The sequence below is a fragment of the Hyla sarda genome, chromosome 5, assembly GCF_029499605.1.
Source record: "Hyla sarda isolate aHylSar1 chromosome 5, aHylSar1.hap1, whole genome shotgun sequence".
Classification (NCBI taxonomy): Eukaryota; Metazoa; Chordata; class Amphibia; order Anura; family Hylidae; genus Hyla; species Hyla sarda.
This window is the reverse complement of record NC_079193.1, coordinates 192273313-192292375: the sequence shown is the minus strand read 5'-3', so window position 1 is coordinate 192292375 and position 19063 is coordinate 192273313.

Genomic DNA, 19063 nt, shown 5'->3' with positions numbered 1-19063 from the left:
GGCAGGTTACTACTCTGCCAATAGAGCAGTGATGCTATGTTAGCTATGCTTAACAAATAAAACATTCATGTGAATACTGATAAAGCGTTTGGTATCTGTAGTTATGTAGTCATAGTATATGAGCACGTATAAACTTACTATACTAGGTGCTGAACTATTGCAAAAACACAGCCTTGCTCAAAACTCTGCAGCTTCTATATGTTTTATGTACTTCCCTGTACCGAGCCTCCTCTGTTGCAGAATGGAGCTTCACTCTGCAGAGGTCCAGCACATGGAAGGAGGCATTAGATCTCATTGCTCACAGGGAACTTGGGAATGCCTCTTTTGCACCAAGCAGGTCATTTGCATGTACCAAAAAAACAGGATTGTTGCGGAACAGAGGCATGGAGTAGGGACCGGTAAGTATTATTGTCGCCAGTGTCACCCGCACTACAAGCCTGTACAGGTTAGCATGAGTGGTACTGATGACAGATTTCCTTTAATAACAAAGTTAAAAATCTTACAAAAAAATAAAATCTGTCTAGTTTAACATACCTACAATCCTGCAGTATTGATCCATTCAATAAAAGCATTACAAGTAGGATCATGCACAGCATAGAGCCTGCATATGGTATCATTGAAATTATTAATGAAATGCTAACTATATCCAAGTAGCCTAATATGGGCCTACTATACACCGATGCAAAAAATCTACATTCTGCAAAATAAATAATTTTTTTGTTTAGTAAATAAAATATAGTGTATGTAAATGATCTCAGAACTGTGGTCAGATAAGACATTTTGGAATACACTTATTGACCATTGAGCTTTGTGAGGCATGTTTTAGCATACATTGAGAAACCAGCACTCAGTATGGAAAATCAATTTACACAAACTATCAACAAACCAACATCTCTTCAGGAGCCCCTTCACACAGTCTGTTCCTGGCAGAAAAAAGTGTGCTGGATGGTCCATTGCACAATGGACACCAACAGATCCCAATGAATCCCATTAACATGAATGTGATCCCTCTGGTTTTCTATCTGTGTCTTTTATTTTGTAAACACGCTCATGTCTGGTTATTTCGGTGGATTCAGCCTGGGTCCCTGAAGGCGGAGTGATTTCATCAATGCCTCTGCACAAAGATATTAATATCAATGCATTGTCATAACCAATTTTTTGAAAGACTAACCATCTGTTCAGAGGTGCAATTGGTGAAGTTCATACTAAAGGTCTTTGCACATCATATCAAAAGATCAGGCGTTAGAAGAGGCAAAACATTATCCCAAGAAAATTTTAGGAAAGGTTTCTCCTCTGCTTTGTGCAGAGATCCGTTTCTTTTTCAACCTGAAATCTTTGGAGAGCGGATATTCCAAACATGATGTCAAAGAGGCCTAATACTATATGCATGAACCAATACATGTGTGATATGCTAGTGCAGAAGTATTGTAGGGGCCTCTGCCTGGGAAGGGTAGGGAAGATATCTCGCCTACTATCTTAAAATGACTGAAACACTGTGCTATGCATCAACATAGCCGTCAAAAAAATGGTGGCAGTTCCATGTACAGTAAATAAATTTCCTCATCATCCTATGGGTTTGGACACTGCAAGAACTTAAAGAAAATCTGGAGTAAGATAAACTTAGTGTCTGATCGCAGGGGTCCGAACACTGGGACCCCCACGATCTCCTGCATGTGGCCCTGGCTCTGCTGCGGCTCTCCCGTGCAGGAGGCGTGCCGGCTGCAGCATGAACCTGCGACCGACACGCCTCCTCCATGTAGTTCTATGGGAGAGGCGAGGATGCAGTATTTGTGTATCCATGCCTCTCCCATAGAGCTGTATGGGGAGGGGCGTGTCCGTCAAGCTCAATGAGGTCAACAACACGAGCATCACCGTTCGGGAGATCGCGGGGGGATCCAGCGGTCGGACCCCCCCATGATCAGACACTTATCCTCTACCCCTATAAGTTTATTTCACTGCAGTTGTTCTTTAATTTTAGGATAGGGTGGACATTGTCTTCATCACCTTAGGCTAAACTGGCTGTTTTTAGGAAACATTGCAGTGGCAGTGATGGAAATGAGGTGGGCATGTGAGAAATCACATGACTGCTGTGTCCATTGCACCTACTGCTGCACACGTATAGACATTTACAGGTGCCAGTTATCACTATTGTTCTACAATGCATGTTACAAGTCAGGAGGAAGAAGCCGAATTTAGGGAGACATGTAAGGTCATGTTTATATGGCATAGATTTTCTACGTCCACCATGGATTTTCTAGAAAATCTGAGGCAAAAATCAACAGTTGAAATTTAAATGCAACAAATTGGCCAGAAGATCCACATGCACAGTAATCCTAATGGCTTGGTGAATAAGTCTCTAACTTTTCATTTTGAAGCAAATGGTAGGTATGTTTTATAAAGTATCCTACACATTTAAATACATTTTTAGCATTCTTGTATGAAAATCCATTCAAACAAAGCAGGTAAATAGATATATCAGGACAATTCTATATACAGAAACATTTCCATTAGGTAAGATCACAAATAAGTGGAAAAAAAAATCTTTTTTTTTTTACTTTTTTTTTTTTTACATAAATTAGCTCAAATTGTCAACAGACTGAACAGCTGAGGCTAAAAATCTAACGGTACTAGAGTGAAAACAAACTCACTGATGGATTGGGTTGGAATACAGCCAAAATATTAAAAAAAAATTTTTTTTTTTCATCAATTTTTATCCACTTTTAACTACTCTTGAAAAAATAAGCAACCAAAAATTATAATGAAAGAACCAGACATCTACACTGAAGAAGAGACTGGTGTCACCAACACAGAGTACATGGCTCCTATAAAAAAATTAAATAGGTGAAAAGAAAATGTAGAACGCTTTTGTATCACTTACGAAAGGATACACGTTTGGAGCCATCTGGTGGTTGTTAGCAAGCTTTTATTCCTCTGAGACCACTATTTTGTTTCTTAAGATAACTAAGAACAATGCACACTTAAAAAAAATGTCTTTAGATAAAACAATTCTGTAATTAAATATAATTCTTAAAACTTCCATACTATAATCCTGAACCTGTTCCAATAATATTTAAGCAGAGTTCTTATATCATTGAACTGGTGGCATGCACAGAATATTTAGAAGATGTGTTTACTATCAATGCAAAGATCAACAGGCATCAAATGTTAAACATTGCGTAGTAGAACAAACTAGATTTATTACATGTCTTTATTGTTCAGCTTTAGTGTAGACACCTAAGCAGCATATCCTGTAAACAGGATGATGACGATGATGATAATGAGGATGATGATAAGAATGACAATGATGATGATTGGGACATTTACAACAATCTTGCACAGGTTTTGTTCAACTTTAAAATGTCCTATGATGCATGAATTGTTTCTATGGGCACTGGAAATAAAGTCTCCTATTTTATTGACTGTTCGGACCTCTCATCATCAACATTATAAGGAGTTTAATGGGCCATTCCTGAAATAGTCATTCCGGTTCCTGCAGACTAAGGCTATGTTCACACTACACAATAGCAAATTGAAGACAGTTCACCCAGAAAGGAACACCACCTGTGCGTGGACCCGCCGGACCCGCCTCCAGCTTCTCAGGCAACAATCTCAAAAGGAAAAGATGTTCAGCATTCGGGTGAAGTCCAAACAGGGTATAACTTTATTTAGCCTTGCACATACACGATTAAAATACACTGACGCGTTTCACGCTTTCGCACTTAGTCATAGAGTGACTAAGCACGAAAGCGTGAAACACGTCAGAATATTTTAATCATCTATGTGCAAGCCTAAATAAAGTTATACCCTGTTTGGATTTCACCCGAATGCTGGACATCTTTTCCTTTTGAGTATGTTCACACTACGGAATGTCCGTACAGAAAATCTTTGTGCGGACATTTCGGAGACTTCGGGTGCCGGGATAACATGTCCGTGCTAGGACCCCACAGGAATGCAATGTCTCATAGACAGCTTTGCATTCTGTGTGGAGTCCGCATAAAGAATGAAAATGTTCGTTCTTTCTGCGGACATGGAAATCTGAATTTCGGTACTAGAAATATCTGGTATGGAAATTCCATTGTGTACACAGGGCAGCAGAATCCCATGGAATTCAATGGAACGCTGCTGCTCCGAAATCTCTGTGCAGAATTCCATTGCAGAATTCTGCATGGAAATTCCAAGGTGTGAACATAGCCTAGGAGTTGCTGTTGGCAGGGATGTATGCTCTGACAATTAGAGGGTTAATAACCATATCACTGAAGATATCATAAGAATTTATCAGTCTTACTTGCTGTAGTATTTCCAGAATATGTTCTGATGCTGAAATTGAACCTTTACTTTAAAGAGTACCTGTCATCAACAAAAACTTTTAATATGTTGTTCATAATCATTAATGAAGACATATTGTAATATATCTTCATTAAAAAATATTAATATTTATACCAGTTTTTTCATTTTATACTTTTGGCCACTAGGGGTCTCTCTTCTATGCCTGGTGTGCCGGCAGCTTCCTATGCTTTTCATAGTAAGTGTACAGCTTTTAGGACTAATGCTGAAATGGCACTGGTCCTTCCACAGGAAGTTCAGTACTCTCAGCTCACTGTGAGCTACAAGCCTACACATGCCTCTCATATAACAGAGGCCAGTCACCTCCCCCTCCCCCCTGCTCTGTGTTCTCCCTGCCCCTCACCACACGTTATCTTATACATTGTATTATCTCACTGCACTCCCTGCTCTGTGATCCCCCCCCCCCCATGACATTCATCTTAATTACTGCCTCCGTAATTCCTCCCACCGCCCCTGGTTCTCAGCATTGACTTTTTAGTGCAGAGAGACACAGGAGAGAGAGAGATAGAGGCTGTCGTCCCTCCCCTGTACTTAGTCTGTATGCACACTGCAAAGCAGTGTTTCCCAACCAGGGTGCCTCCAGCTGTTGCAAAACTACAACTCCCAGCATGCCCGGATAGCTGTTGGCTGTCTGGGCATGCTGGGAGTTGTAGTTTTGCAACAGCTGGAGGTACCCTGGTTGGGAAACACTGCTGCAGAGGGAGAGCAGCATAAAGACAGACTGGCAGAAGCAGAGTCCCAGCCAGGCTTCATGTGACATCATGCCTGCCGGGACCCGCCTCCTTCCACCCCTCAGAAAGACAGTGCTCCTGAGCTAATGAAGAGGGATAAAAAAAGGTATTTCCACAGCGTTTTAAACCTCAATAAACACAGGGATAGGCATAGTTAGAGTTAGGGACAGATGGGGAGGGGAATCAGGGAAAGTTTAGTTGATGACAGGTACTCTTTAAAACCTTTTAGATGTGGCCATGCATTTGAATAGATTCAATATATTACAGTTCATTATATTGATATAGTAGCTACCTAATGAAACTGATGTTTGACTCCTGTGTTTAGCTGTCGTCGTCTCTTTGACTCTTTCCACTAAATAATTGAAAGTGCAAGACTTAAAACATAGTATTAAGGAAACTAAAAAAAAAACACAAATGAAAATAAAATATGTTGGATAAAATAAAGATAATCTAACACATTTATAAGGAAAATACCATGTCATTTTGCTATACGTATGCACATTATCCACCAGATGGAAGTTCTGTGCTTCCCTCCCGTCAGAGGGACAAATAAAGAAGACTCTTTGAAGGCAGCTGCATGTTGTCATGTAGAGGTATATGTCAGAGCATTGACAGAAGCCGATTTCCAGTTTTTTTAAACAATGAAGACACAATGATATCTCATTTATTTTACATGATTTCATATCTCCCTTAGCAGACAGTTATTTTTCACCCAGAGAGCCTTATGTTTCTGCAAACAGCCCATAAATCTGAGAGGTGTTGTATGAGGTGAGCAGAGCAGTCATAGTCAATTAAACATGCAGAAGAACAGAGGTTGTCATTTGGTAACACACAGTGGCCCTCATTTACTATTCTAAACCCGACTTGTTTTATCGGGTTTTTTTGGCGCATCTTTGTCTGCGCCATGTCGCAGACATCGTGCGCCAGTCTGCGACACGATGCAACATTTTTTCCCGACGGACCCGATGTGGATTCTCCCAAACCCGAAAAAGGGGCGTAACCCGACATTTCTGAGCTTTCCCACGTATTTATAAAGGTTTCCAACCCGAATTTGTTGAATTGTTGTGGATTTTTTCCCGACAACTCAGAAGAGTTGGAAACCAAAACCAACAAAACCCACGTGCGACAAACAGGATGCGACATAATAATAAACACCAGGGGGAAAAAGCAGTCGGGTAAGAAAGCAACATAGACTTACAACCCGATTTTCTAAGTAAATGAGGGCCAGTGTGTTATCACCATAGTTGTTAGGGGCAGCGCTCTGGTCATTCATTCTGGCCTTGAGCGCTCCCTCTCCCCTGTCATGCTTGGTCCCAGGATTCGCAGTGCAGGACGTTCCCACACACATGTCCTGGGCGTTGTCCAGCAGTTCTGTCTGGCCATGAGCGTCCCCTATCTAGTGCCTGCTGTGGCTCTGGGACTCGTTATGCGGGACGCCCCATGCGGGAGTCCCGGGCATCTCCTCACCTCCTGCTGTCCCCAGTCTTCCTGCTTCTCTGTTTCGTCGGCGCGCCCATCCACCTTCCTTAAGGCGCATGCACGCTGGCAATGCTAGATTTGCTAGATTTAAAGGGCCAGTACACCCATAATTAGTCACCTACTGGGCGGACTATATATTAGTCCGGCACCTCCCCATTATAGTGCCGGATCTTCATGCCTTGTGCCTTAGAGAAAGCGTTACGTTTAGTGTGCCATATTAGTTTTCCTGACCTCCAGCCTGTGACCTGACCTTGCTCCTTTGCCGCCTGACTCCTGACCTAGTGCCTGTCTCCTGACCTTTCTCCTTTTCCGCCTGCCTCCTGACTTTTTGCCTGTGACCCAACTACGCTTCTTTGCCATCTGCCTTCTGACCCGTGCTTTGTTCTGACTATGCTATCCATTTGTGCCAAGTTCCATCTGGGCAACCTGTGTGGACTGATCGTACCAGGGGTAGCGACCTGGGTGCCGCCTGCCACTGCAAGTCCATCCCGCTTTGCGGTGGGCTCTGGTGAAAACCAGCAGCACCTTAGACTCCCACTTGTTGTTGATTCTTCACAAAAAATGACAGTTTTATATCTTTATGTTTGAAGCCTGAAATGTGGCAAAAGGTCGAAAAGTTCAAGGGGGCCGAATACTTTCACTATGCATATATATATATATATATATATATATATATATATATATATACGTATATGTACATATTTTTTTTTATCTGACCGGCACATTTAAAGGCGTTTTCCAGGGACCTTTTTTAAAAATAAATAAATAAAAGTACTCCACATGGTGAGAAATGTACTTACATAGTCCCACTGGCTTGTTTCTGGCACCATTCACTGCTCGTCCTTCGTCCTTCTCTGCCCACTGCTCCATTTTCTCTCTGCTTTTTCTCTCTCCATTTTCTCTCTTCCTTTTGCACACCCTAATAAGGGTATGTTGCCACCTACTGCTTATGGAATATTATTTTATAACATACTAAAGCATAAAAGGGTTTTCCATGATGTTTTTTTTTTTAAATGCCCCCTGATGCTGAAAAAACAAAATATAACCCATACTCACTGACACAGCCATTCTAACAGCTCCCATTCCCTATCCTCGTTGCTTCTTTCTGCTTCCAATGATCTGTGAACCCTGCTGGAAATATCCGCTAAGCCAATCAGTGTCCGCAGTGTTGACCTGTTTCAGTGAGAACACTATCTTTAGCAGTCCCACAAGCAATGAATGGAGTCGCAGTGCCCATCAACAACAGTTTCTCCATTCCCATAGGAACTTCAGGAACCCCCCCCCCCCACACACACACACACACACACAATTATACACTTGCCCCCTATTCTGTGGTGATAAGTGTTTATGCTAACACAACCCCACAACACAATGTGAATTTGCCATTTTCTTTCGTTCCATTTGGTACACGTAAGTCTGTAGACATGAAACAATTATTACTCTTTTAAATGTTGCAGTTATTATTATAAACTTGCCCAGGGCATCCATATTGAAGATACAGATTTTTTTTCAGTATTGTATGTATTAGCAGTAGAGTAGGTTCTTACTGAGCACATTCACAGAGCAGGGAGAAAACAGTAAACCCTTAAAGGAGATATCCAGCCATACATGGAAAAAATTTATAAATTTTAAAGCATTGACAGAAGCCGATTTCTAGTTTTTACACAATGAAAGCAAACTGATATCTCATTTATTTTACATGGTTTTATATCTCCTTTAGCAGACAATTGTTTTTCTCCTAAAGAACCTAATGTTTCTACAAACAGCCCTTAAATCTGAGAGGTGTTGTTTGAGGTGAGCAGAGCAGTCGTAGTTAATAAATATTCAGAAGAGCGAAGTTTGTCATTTGGTAAAACACAGTGGGGGAGATTTATCAAACTGTGAGAGAAAAAGTGGAGGGATTTCCCCACAGCAACCAATCACAGCTCAGGTTTCACTTTACCAGAGCTCATTAGCTGAGCTGTGATTGGTTGCTGTTGGGGATTCCCCTTCACTCTAACTACTTGAAAGCAGGGTCATGCAACTACTCTATCATCCTTTGCTGACCTGCCAAATTATTGTGCTGGTTCTTGACATTACACCTCCCTCTGAACCTGACTGATTAGGAGATGGGATCTGCCACTTATTGGCATACCTTGGCATATTTCTGTCCCACTTAAATTCTGCCTTCTATCATGCAAACTAACCCCCTACCTATTTGAATAAACCTCTGGGACCCATAAGTTTATTGTTAGATCTATGGTCTCCTTGTAACAATCATTTTTTAGGCTTCTTCTCATCTTCCTAAGATTCTGATATTGTATAACCCTGCCCTTTTGCGAAGCCTCCTTTCGGCTTTTTCTGAGTTTCCTTCCTGAACCCGTTTGAGAGACTATGTTTTATAGGACACGCCATAAAGAGCCTTATTTCTATCAACTCCTTTCTTCACCACCAGGTAATGTTGCTTTATGTGACATTACATAGATTCAATGGGAATAGGTATGAGTCACTCCCCTCTATCACCAGTGTAGCAAAAAAAAATTTGGGTAGCGGGATTTTAAATTTTTTATTTGAACTGCTGTTAAGGAAACGCAATACAACGCCAACACCATACTCCCCCAACACCCAATCCCCCCCCCCATTGTTGCAGATGCCATATTCTATATCATATATTCTGGACTTGTCTGCTCATTGTTCCTTATTGGTCAGATGTGCAATCCTTCTTGGAAGCTTTATTTATCCTCTCTATATCCTAAGACCCCATTATTTATTTACTTAATGTATAAGGAAACTCTCTGCTAAATTACTTCTCTCCATCCTCGCGGCCTCCAAAATGCTTATACCTCAGGTGTGCAAACAAAGTGCCCCACCTACCTATTTAGAATTGTATACTCTTGCTGTTTCATCCTTCCCCCTGTTTATCTCCCTTATGTGCCCCCCTTAGTTAGTCCAATCTGTGTCTTTACCTTTGTTTCTGTTGAGATACATTTATGGTCACTTGTTGACATGCACAGTGTCATGTTTAGTTGTTACTGTTTTTGATACTACCCCATCTCCATGCTTTTATTGGCAGCTTACCTTATGTTTCTGCTGAAAATGTCTCCTCACTTGTGAAGTGTTTACTTGCTTCTTGCTATTCATGGTGATTGTAACTTCTTCTTATTTTAAGTCTTTTTTTTACTTTTGTTTTAATTGAAATGTTCTAATAAAAATACAATTATGAGAGAGCCCATAGTCATATATGCAATATTGAAAATTTATGATCAACATTACGTGAATATATTTATATTAAAGAAAAGTTAACACAACAGTAATCACCTCTTATGAAGCCACAAGAACGGAAACAGCTTTTGACAATTAGTTTTTGGAAAAGTTTCTCTTACGTTTTCTCCCTGCACTGTGGTAAGGAGAAAACATCAACAGTACAACTGTTTTATTTTATTGGTGTGTATTCAGTTACTGTATATTGCATATTGACCCTTATTTACTAAGAGTGTTGTGTAGTTTTGAAGGAAAGATGAGTTTGTTAAAAGTGTTGCTCGCGAAAATTCGCAATGCGAATTTTATTCGCGAATATCGCGTATTCGCGAATTCGCAAATATTCGCGAATATAGCGCTATATATTCGTAATTACGAATATTCGTTTTTTAAAAAAAAAAAAATTTCACAGTACACATCACAGTGATCATCCCTCTCTGCTTCCAGCTTTAGTGGTGTAAAGAAAGCTCTAATACTACTGTGTGAGACTGGTGTGCGAATTTTCGCATATACGAAAATTTGCACATGCAAATTTTCGCGTATGCGAATTTCCGTTATGCTAATTTTCGCATACGCGAATTTTTGTATACGTGAAAATAAAACGAGAATATTACGAATATGCGAATATTCGCGAATATATGACGAATATTCGTCCATATATTCGCGAATATTCGCGAATTCGAATATGGCCTATGCCGCTCAACACTATTTGTTAACTCATTTTTAATAGTTTATTTACTAAGAGTGTTGTGTAGTTTTGAAGGAAAGATGAGTTTGTTAACTCATTTTTAATAGTGCATCATTCATGCATCATTATACGGTCATGGCCGTATATTTTGGCACCCCTGAAATTTTTCAAGAAAGAAAATGAATTGTTTGTCACAGAGAAGTATTGCAGTAACACATGTTTTGCTATACACATGTTTATTCCCTTTGTGTACATTGGAACTAAACAAAAAAAAGGGAGGAAAAAAAGCAAATTGGACATAATGTCACACCAAGCTCTAAAAATGGTCTGGACACAATTATTGGCACCCTTAACTTAATATTTCCCACGCTTTGGAAAAAATTACTGAAATCAGTTGCTTCCTATAACCATCAAGAAGCTTCTTTCACCTCTCAGCTGAAATGTTGGACCACTTTTCCTTTGCAAACTGTTCCAGGTTTCTCTTATTGGAAGGGCGCCTTTTCCCAACAGCCAATTTTAACATTTCTCCACAGGTGTTCAATGGGATTTAGATCTGGACTTATTGCTGGCCACTTCGGAACTCTCCAGAGCTTTGTTGCCATCCATTTCTGGGTGCTTTTTGACATATGTTTGGGGTTATTGTCCTGCTGGAAGACCAAAGATCACAGACGCAGACCCAGCTTTCTGACAATGGGCTGTACAGTGCAACCCAAAATCCGTTTGTAATCCTCAGATTTCATGATGCCTTGCCCACGTTCAAGGCACCCAGTGCCAGAGGTGGCAAAACAACCCCAAAACAAAATTAAACCTCCACCTTATTTCACTGTAGGTACTGTGTTCTTTTCTTTGTAGGCCTCATTCTGTTTTCGGTAAACAGTAGAATGATGTGCTTTACCAAAAAGCTCTATCTTGGTCTCATCTGTCCACAAGACGTTTTCCCAGAAGGATTTTGGCTTACTCAAGTTCATTTTGGCAAAATGTAGTCTTGCTTTTTTTGTCTCTGTGTCAGCAGTGGGGTCCTCCTGGGTCTCCTGCCATAATGTTTAATTTCATTTAAATGTCGACAGATAGTTTGCGCTGACACTGATGCTCCCTGAGCCTGCAGGACAGTTTGAATATCTTTGGAACTTGTTTGGGGCTGCTTATCCACCACCCAGACTATCCTGCATTGACACCTTTCATTTCATCAATTTTTCTCTTCTGTCCATGCCCAGGGAGATTCGCTACAGTGCCATGGATTGCAAACTTTTTGATAATGTGGACAAAGGCAAATCTAGATCTCTGGAGATGGACTTGTAACCTTGAGATTGTTGATATTTTTCCACAATTTTGGTTCTCAAGTCCTCAGACAGTTCTGTTCTCCTCTTTGTGTTGTCCATGCTTAGTGTGGCACACACAGACACACAATGCAAAGACTAAGTGAACTTCTCTCATTTTTATCTGCTTTCAGGTGCCCACAACTGTTACTTGCTCCAGGTGAGTTTTAAGGAGCATCACATGCTTGAAACAATCTTATTTTTCCACAATTTTGAAAGGGTGCCAATAATTTTATCCAGACCTTTTTTGGAGTTGGTGTGACATTATGTCCAATTAGCTTTTGTCCTCCCTTTTTTGGTTTAGTTCCAATACACACAAAGGGAATAAACATGTGTATAGCAAAACATGTGTTACTGCAATCCTTTTCTCTGAGAAATACTTAGTTTTCTAGAAACATTTCAGGGGTACCAACATTTACGGACATGACTGTCTCTCTTGAATATACCTCAGGACTTCTGTCCTAAAGAATAACATATTGTGATATGGATATGAATCAAACCAAGTGACAGACTCAGCTCTGCTAAACTGCAATGTCTAAAATGTTAAAATTCAAAAATGTATCTGTAATAAAAATACAGATTTTTACAATGTGCCATGAAGATTAAACAGGTTAGTATAAGACAACCCTTTTAACAAAATGTACTTCTACTACCACTAAGCTACTGTACATGGTATTATTTTAATCACAGGGAATGTGACGAAAGCAAGAATGTATAAAATGCAGATGATGCAGGTCAATCCAAGGCAGAATTCTTTAAATACTAAAGCACAACGTGCTCACTGTGGGTTAACTATGTTATTTAAAAGAAGATTTTGTTCTTCTAGAAGCCATTCCATTTATGACCTTTATGGAAACAATCCATTTACAATTTTTAAAAGCCCCATTCTTCACTCTGCCTTGCATTTTTCACAATATTTTCAGGTAATTGCACATTAATAGTTTCTTTTAGGGAGGTTGCATTCCTTTGCAATCCTAGATAAAATGGTCATTCCTATTCACAGCTCTCTGGTAATTACCTTGACATTTACACATATGGAATCTGGCTTGTCACGTACTGTAAATCTTGCTCTGCATACTACAGTTGTGGAAGATTCAGACTGACATTTTATTTTCAAATGTAGGGGAAAAAAATAATACTAGACCATTGCACTGTCAAGAGAATTCTGAAATAAACCTTTATCTGACACCTGTCTAGATAAAGCCTTTGGGAGTTTTATTCATGTAACATTTGGTAGGCTAAAATATATAGGTTGCTAATATTATACCCTAAAGTTCAAAATTCTAAATAATACCATCAGTGATTAAGGTCTAAATAATTATAACTATATGATATACAATGGTCCCTCAACAAACAATATTAATTGTTTCTGGGACAAACATTGTATGTTGAGTCCATAAATCTATGAAAAGCTGGTAATTGGTTCTGAAGCTCTGAAATGTCAAGTAAGAAAGAATATAGAATTAAGAGAAATAAGTACAAGAATAGATAATGTGTATTGTAAATATGATGAGCTGGCTAATGGGCACAGCGACTAACAGACAAAAGTTATGCCAGAGGTGTAACTCACCACACATCATGGTGAAGCGGTTCTCCTGGGCCAGGCGCTGGGCAATACACCAGATGCAAGGTTACGGAAAACCACTTAGGAGTTTACTGAAGAAAGTTGCAGACAGATGTTACAACCAAGACAATACAGTCTTTCAACAGCAATGCAGAACAGAGAGTTGCAGAGGTAGTCAATAGTGAATTGTCTGGGCACTCTAAGACTTGTAGTATTTTCCCCTTTCAGAAGACTTGCCTTGACTTGGTTACTTGAGACTTCAGAGACAACTGACACTGACTTGCACCCCTCTAGAGTGCATCCACGGAATTGCTTACCGCCAGGTTTGGACTTAGACTTTTGGACCAGAGCTCACCATAGTAAGAAAGGAAAGAAAGAAGCTCCCCTATTCCTTTATGAATTTCTTCTAGCAGGGATGCAGTTTCCATCTGAACTCTCACATGCAGTAAGCCAAAACAACAATTCTGCAAAAAAAATCATTAAAAGCCATAACCTTTATTCTAAAATTGTGAAAAAGTCCAAAACAGCATACAAAATGTAAACATACAAACTAATCTGACCTACATGTTTCAAGTGCGTTGGCACTCTTAGTCATGGCTGGCTAACTATTTTGGACCGGAGCTGCCTGAGACTTTCTACTTTTGTTCCTCGACTTGCGCTACGGGGCCCCTGTAGGCTCTCTAGCTACTTCTCCCCGCAACTTGGACTTTGACTTTGCCTGGGTGGCAGAACACCTGTAGGTAGTGTTGTTTCTTCCTTGCAGAACTTTGACTTTCTCTCAGACTCCACCACAGCTCCTCTCCTCACTCTGCACTAAACTCCACACTCTCTCTCTGGTCCTCTCTCCTCTCAGATCAGCACTACTACTGCAACTGATTTCTCCCTATCTAGACAGATCAACTAGCCACAGTAGTTCACATGACACCTCTGCAGTTCTCCCTTAAAGGTAGAACAGCCCTATTCACAACATAATAATCATACAAAGGCATAAATAACATAAATCAATAAACAATCAATACAATCTCACAAACATGTTCCCTGGAGATGTGAGCCGAAACAGACACCTGAGGTAACATCTTCCTGACAGGGCAGGCAGTGTAACATGTCCTGTAGCAGGTCACCACATAAACAAACAGGTGTTTAACTACTGAGTTTAATAGAACTGAAATAAAAAGCTGCTTTTGGAAGGTTTTGCCCATTTTTACCCTGTAAACAATAATTATATGGGTGTAAAAGTTGTCTCACATGGCCTAAAAGGAAAACTACAAATCCCAGCAGGTCTATTAGGTTTACAGCTGTCAGGCCACGCTGGTACTTAGAATTCTTTATAGTTCTCCAACACAGGGGAAGAGTGTATTGAATATGTGTTCCATTGTATAGCACCTATTTTATACAGGATCTGCTGTGCCTGGGTGCTACAAGTTGTACTGCTGGGGCACCAGCAGTAACTGTAGGACTGTGCAGCACTGCTGACACTAGCAGACTGTAGGGTTTTACTGCAGCCTCTACTGACTGTGACCATAACTAGGAAGTGGAGGGTGGTGCTCCTGAATGGCACATCTGCCTATAGCTGTATGACTTTATAAACAGGCACACTTCAGATCTCATATAACAGTACCTGTAATGGAAGTCATGTTGGTTGAAGTACTAAGCAAATGTTCCATTCAGGAGCACAGGAAAACTGGGGGATAGTGATAAGCTGTCTCCACATCTATCACTTTAGAACTAGGCACCTTTTAGGACTCAAGTTAAAACCTCTGTAATGATGACCATTTTGTATAGCAAATCTGGATTGTAATGAACTCCTTAGGGAAAAATTTATGTCAAGGCACAGGATGAAATTATAAGACATATTAGTTCTGTGCCTTATAACTTATAACTTTATGTGGGCAGAGATGTGCCTAATCTCTTACTATATGGGGGCCTCAGATATTACTGAAGTAGGGCTGCACAGTACCCATAGTCCAGGGGCCTACAAGAGTACATTACGAACTTGTAAACATTTAGAAAATGGATTATTTAGAACAAAAGAGATTTTTCCCGGAGTACTCCTTTAAGAACACTTCTTCCATTGTGAAGTGCCTGAGCAACAATGTTTTATACAGTAGGTGTCTGTATTGTGCTAAGGTGTCCATTTGTTCACTATTTCATGGTATGGCCACAGCTCTTTGTCTTGGTACATTCTGCTGTCTATATACTAAAGAGACACAAGGCACCTAGGTGGTTATTATAGAATCTGTATACATCCTGTAAGCGGTGGAAGACACTGGTGTCCGTATGAATCCTGGGGGTGCTGGCGTTGAAAATACAGTTGAACACAGTGGTGTATAGAAAAGGTAAAGTAGCACTCACTCTCAGTTCGAATGAGAGAAATTAACTTAATGTGTTTATTTAGGAGGCATTCTCTTGAGTCCCCTCTCCCTTTTCAACTTACACTCTTTTGCTGCCTTGTTTACTTCAATGCTCATGCTCTGTCCAATTCTGATTCTACAGCCCCTTTGTTTTATGTCTGTTGCCTTATGATTTATGCCATTTCTCCACAGGTGTGATTTGTGGCTGCATCCCCATACCCCCAGTTATTCCGGTTTTGTTAGTTAATAGGTTTCATTATGGCCACTGTGGCCTACCTGACTGTGTAACAGTGGCGTAGGTATAGAGGTTGCAAGGGTCGCAATCGCGACCGGGCCCCATAGCCTGGCTATGGGGCCCGCAGGGGGGCTGCAGCAACAGGTCCTGGGCCCGCCATTACAAGCAAGTTGCCCGGGCCCGCCGCTGCAAGTCGCTCTGCCTCCAGCTCTCATTCATTGTGCCGACCTGGCGTCCCCAGTCCGTTTGCATCAGAGCATGAAATACCTTTCACTGCTGTGCAGAGACTCCTCCCCCAGCTGACGAGCGGTGCGCGGCCATACAGATACGGTGGCCGCGTAATGACGTTCCCATCAGAGCTGGAGTTACTTGTAAGTTCCGCAGTGATGATGGGCGATGCTGTACCCTAATCTGTGAAAAACTACAACTCCTATAATGCATGAGGCTCTCCAGACATGATGGAAGTTATAGCTTTACAACTCTGGTCTTTTTTCAACCTCATGAACTATGTTACTATGCTACAGTTGATTGGGTGATTGGTGGGGGTCCCAGCAGTTGGACCCCCACCAGAAAAATGGGCTTCTTATTCTTCAATGCCTGTTTTGTCTGTCTGGCCCTGCCTGTTAGTCACTTATATAGTTGTGTATTCCCTTGACTGTGTCCCATCAATGCTGTAGTCACTGAAATCTTTGTGCAGGTGTCGTCAGGTGGTGGGGGGGCCCAGGGTAATTTTTTGCACCAGGGCCCTGTGGTTTCTAGCTACGCCCCTGGTTGTGTTTACCGGTTTCCATGACTACAGAACGATTCAGCTGTTGCCCCCCCCCCCCCCCCCACAGAGACTGCATCTATTTACATCTACATCTGTATACCGTTTCACAAGAACTCTGCCAGCCCTTACCTCTGGCCAAGCACAAATTACGTCTGCTGTCTTGATAAAGCAAACAACTTTCTTCTGCCCATTGACACATGTGTCAACCCTTAAGGGAGCACTGTCTATGCAAGAGATGAAGACCTCTGGGATTGCTGAGGCTAGTAATACACACACTGGGCACAGTTTGGATCTAAGTGGTTTCAATGGCTCAAGGACTTATACAAGGACTCCTCAGGCCATATAGGCTGGCACAGTAACAGGTGGTGCACTATAGATGTTGGTAATTGCGACTCCCACTGTGGACAATACGGACAATCCACACCTCCTTGCAAAGGGTAAGGGTGACCTTCGATGCCATTATATCTAAGACTGGAAGTAAGATATTCTAGTATTAACTAGCAAAAAATTTTATATTTTCACATTGTGTCAGGGTATAAAGAAAATGCGCTTTATACGGAAAAAGAAGGATCAAATAAAAATATCAACAGGGTTGATCCTATGAGGTGGACATAAAAAAAACACCTCAAAAAGAGTACATTTGTAGGTAATTTATGTTGTGCAATAGTAAAACCCTCTACTAACGGTTAGATAAAATATAACAATAATTTATTATATTCACAATATTAAAACAGTTGACATTTTTGACACTAATCAATAAAATTATATATAAGCATGCAATATTCAGATTTGGCCACAAGATGGCTCTATACTAAACACCAAGTACCTTATCAACTAAACATCACTAGAGGGCAGCAGAGTCACCCTGAATATGGCAGGAAATATATTTCACTTCAATTAATTAAACTCATGGAGACGATAGCAATATTATGCACACAACTATTTGCTCTGCACAGATTATAAACAATTTTAGATATCGGGTAATATAGTATCCCCAAATTACTTGGCTTGATATTAACTCCCCAGAATATAGATTCTAGGGCAGAGATTTTCCTCTGAGTCAATTTAGATACTTATTCAGTAATATGCATCTTTACTGAATCACCCTAATATTGACAGAGCACTTAAACATTACACATCCGCAATAACGCAGGTATGACTAAATTTCAAGCCAGTTAATTTATTAATATTTCGGATAATGAAATCTATACATTACCAGATATCTATGTTTTCAGCCTCCAAGCTAAAGGGCTGCTAGGAAGTTTTTCTTTATGATGAGCCCAGTGTCTTGTGATGAGATTTTCTGATAGGTTCCCTCAGAGATTGATCAGAGATTTTTTTCCCTTCACTTGGACACAGCTTTTTAACTTATTTCTTATCTGAGTTATCCACCCATAACAAATATGATGTCATTCGGTGGGTGTGCCTATGTAGAATGGGACCTAGTTATTCCTAGGTTAACCACAGATGGCAGTCTAGGATAAGAAATAGATTCTACAACTAGCTATAATAACTACAATTGGGATATATATATCATTTGACTATATTATTTATACAATGGTATATTTCATTGTCCAATTAGATTATATCATTTCCACAGATTCATTTCCCAGTCATCTTAAATAGATGACTGGAAATCTTCTAAATTTATTTATGAAAATATAAAAGTTGTATCCACATGTGTGTTTAATCTACATGGACTATATCTTATTGGAGGCTATTATAAGAAATGATATGAAGTATATGGTACTATCTATTATTTGTATATAGACAACACTCTGCCAATCATCTTAAGATTACATTGATTACAGCCTAAGACCTTTAATTCAACGTCTTGCTGACTTCAGACATTTTACTGGTATTTTGGAAAGACTATGTAAATGCTGACAAACTTGCTTTGCCATCCAAAGTCCAGAGACCATAGGATAAGTATTGTTTCAGCACAAACATGCACTTTAAATAACATGTTAAAATACACACAGATGAGCTTGTTAATAATAGTGGCTTATTTGTAAGTACTTACGGTATATTGGGTCTCCAGACATCTGGACTAAGACTTCCATTGTTACTACCCTCCTGGTAAACAAGTTTTATTGTCTGTCTACCTTGAAACAGAGAGCAACAACATGAAGTCAGCACTAGACAGAAAAGAGGAAAATTCTGGCCTCAGATCCATGATTTAGGTATTCCATAATCAAGATAAAATTATATCTTGATTTATATTTATATTTGTGGATATGCCCGACAATTGTCAGAATTTACATACAGAATTTTTTCTTTTTATTTGGTTGTTTTTTTTTTGTCATTTTATCATTTGTAGTTATTTCTTTAGTGCTTACAGACAAAAGC